A 3,820-nucleotide genomic window follows, 5' to 3' on the forward strand; every position below is an offset into this window, starting at 1 on the left:
ATTAGAAGAGGCTTTGGACAAATGAAAATGAAGAAAATAACTCAGAAAATTGATTTTGTTTTCAAAATTCGGAGCCTGATCTTCTGCCTGATTTTTGACCCAATAAATGATTAAATCTGTTAGTGAAACCTCCTCCAAAATGTTCTCCTTGATTTTCTCTTTCCAATGAGCCATCCTGGGCCTCATTTGGCCAAGTATAACTCAATCTATGAGCCTCCAAAGTTGATGGGTCAAATCTGGCATGAATCTGGAAATTCTGTTGCTGGGCTAAAATATTGTAATTAAAAACTAATCCTAAATTAGTCTCTAATTAATTCTAATTTAATTGTTAATTATGAACTAAATTATTATTAATTAATTTTAATATAACTAATTAATATAATCTATTTATAAACTAATTAATACTAAATAAAAATTAAATTTTAATTAAATTTTATATATTAATTAATTTTAATTAATTTAAAATTTATTATTTTTAAATTAATATATATTAAATTTAATATTAACCTACCTACTTTCATTCACTCACGTATGAGTGAAACTTCATAATAAAACATGAGTGAAAGTTTTATAATAAAACATACAACCTAATGAAATGCCTTTCATGCCTTTTGAGTTTTGCTTATCGGCGATCGGGGAAGGAGAGGTCCTCGGGGTCTTTAAAAGATGCATCTATCGAAAAGCTCCGATGCGATCTATCCTTAATAAATATTATTTTATGATATTCTCGTTTGTTGCCTTTTGACTTTTTGTAATCGGGAAATCAGATCGGGAAGGTGTCGGGGTTTTGAAAATTATTACAATGCAAAATCCCCGATCCGATATCGCATCGGGGCATGGTATGTATCGAGGGTTCTTAAAACTTGTTTAATGCAAAAGCTCCGATGCGATATAATTTTTTATATATATTAAATTTTAATTTAATTTAATTAATTGTATTAAATAATAATTAATTAAATTAATTTAAGATTTAATATTAAAAATCAATTTTTATTTTGGTTTTATTTTATGAGGATTATTTTATAAACTACAGCCACTCTTAATAAAAGTAAAAATATAAAAATAAACTACAGCCACTTCGAAAATTTTGGATTTTCGAGATTAATAATTGATTTAGAAATTGGAGTAAATTTCTTAAATCTCGATACTTAATGATTTGGCTGCATAACTAAAAATGAGAAATGTTAGTAAAAACTCGCTACGGGTTAATATTTAAAATGAATGCGTTATTGAACTAATTTATTTACAAAATGCAATATTATACATTTTATGCATTTTTAACCCAGGCTAGATAAATGATGAGACTTCAAAAGAGTGCCATTTTCAAACCAGTTGACCAAATGAGGCGAAACAAGCGTCAATGGGAAGCTTATAAAAAATCGATTCTAACAAAGCAATCAAAACAAGAATCCAAATAAAATGTAAAATTAACGAAAGCGTAGGGCAATCAACTAAATAAAAATCCAAAAAGGTGTTTAGCCAAAATTTTTATAGAAAGGGTCCCCATTACTTGAGTTGAGAAAATCAATAATGGGGGGGTTGTGTTTTCACCACAACAAGATCTTATGAAGATATCCTTTCATTATTTTATACCTTCAATTTTATGTAGGCCAGGTCTAAGTGATATGACCTACTTTATCGCATCTTCAAAGAATAGTCTTATGAGCTTATCATATACATCTCTTTGATGTCTCCAATATTGCTATATGAGGGGACCTTTCATAAGAATCCATTTCCATGTATTCGAAGGACACCTTTTTCATTTATGTGTTCAATGACTTCACTTTCTTTGAGGAATGTGTCTATCCTCCTTTTTCCATGCAAGGAATTTCGATGACCTAACCAGCTTATAAATCTCCTTGCAAAACGAAGTCAATTTACCAAATTTGATTATAGAATGAAAGATACTTGCTTGACAAGTGAAGATGAAATCTTCAACTTGATCACTTTGATGATGGTGATTAATGAGGATGTTTTGTTGCTTCCTTGGATGATATTCTTCAAGGATAAGGAGAGGATCCTTGCTTCAATGAGAGGGAACTTTTCTTATAGCTTTGAAGACGATGATAATGCCTTCTCACTTTCAAGATACTTCAACTAATTTGGTAGTGAATGAGTGCAGATCAAAATTGCTTCTAGGGCTTTGACTTTATCCAAGATGATGTGATCTTCGCCTTTAAAGTCCTTCGAGCTACCTTTCTTTGTAGATAAATTGATGAGGTTCTTTGTGGTCTTTTGATGATGACTAGAGGATCCAAAACTTTGTTGTTGTAGATTGCTTCTTTGATCTAGGGTTTTATTCTTCAAAGTAGATCTTGATCTTTTGCTTTGATAACCTTCAATTTTCTCAGATGCCTTTCTTGAAACTCGATCCTTGAGTGTCTCTTTAATTAGATGCCCTTCCTTTGACTTTAGCACCTTACCTCTAATACCATGTTGAGAAATCTAGGACATTAGCATTAAGTGATTTCTCTTCTATTAGTGACTCTTATGAATGATTTTTACTTGTTTAGATTAGGATCTTCTTTGTGTTAGATTATTAGTACTCTTCTTCATCAAATAGTAACCAATGCATAAACATAAACACACAAGAGACACAACATGTAGGCTAAAATCCAAGGCCAAAACCTCTTTATCTTTGAGAGGAAAACCCACATAAATTCTTCTTATAAAGATTCCAATTGACAAATACCAAGACCAAGACCCTTGACCTACTAGCCACTCCAAGACCAAGACACACATTCTCTTGACAGTCCTCTTCTTGATTCCTCTTCCACCGAGAGCTTCATCATTGTCTTGATACCGAGATCTTCATTACTTCCTTGACAACATGATTTCCTTCATGAGCCCTTATCACTGAGATAATACCTTATTACAATAGTATTACCAACAACAAACTATTATGTCATCAATGATGCCTTCCTTGCACTTGATATACCACCGAGACAGAAGTATTATAGAGCAACATCTATACTATGAATATATCCACTTCATAGATCCGAAATTATTCACTGAGATTACTGCCACTGTGATCTAAGATTTAGTCTTGTTTCCACCTTAGATTTATTGCCACTATGATCTGAGCTTCTATCTTGTTGCCATTATGATCTGAGCTTCTAGAGGGATCTGATTCCCTTCAACATTTTGTTACCCATGCTGTCTGAAATACAAAGAGACTTTTCTGTGGAGATCCGAAACTGTCTTGTTTTCTTATCCACCGAAAATTTCAAAGGCATGTGAAGTCTGTATTGTGGTAATGCGAAGAGCCTAGCCTCATATATATAGTGATTCGTTCATATATTTAAGATGACCTAAGCATCCGAATGGGTAGGTGTCCTTAATGTGAGCCAACATGAGTTTTTCACCTTATTTGAAGCTGACATGAAGAGAGGATTGTGTGCTTGTCATTTGAGGGCTACATAGACTTCTATTTATTTGACATATGCTCAAGAAGAGTTCTTCATAGATGGAATTGACTCTTTGACTCTAATGATAAATCCTAAGGCTCTCAATGGGAGCCACTAATAAATAAAATCTCTTGCTCATGAAAGCCATGAAGCAAGCTTTAAAAAAATAATTTTATTCTCTTCTTTTCATCATTTACAAATATCATAATTACATGTCATTATGAAGACTGAACCTAGTTACATTTTACAACAATATTTTCCGTCATTATCACTCCTAAGAGATTTTAACTTTCTTTCCAGTGTCTTTCTCAAAAAGTTCTTTAAATTCACAAAATTTAGCGAATGTTTGATCTTTCTTCTACATGAAGAAAATCCAACACTTACAAGAAAAATCATCTACAAATATTACATAA

Source organism: Pinus tabuliformis, chromosome 7 (genome assembly GCF_031772625.1).
Source record: "Pinus tabuliformis cultivar Carrire ecotype Pingquan chromosome 7, CPIR1, whole genome shotgun sequence".
In the NCBI taxonomy this organism is placed as follows: Eukaryota; Viridiplantae; Streptophyta; class Pinopsida; order Pinales; family Pinaceae; genus Pinus; species Pinus tabuliformis.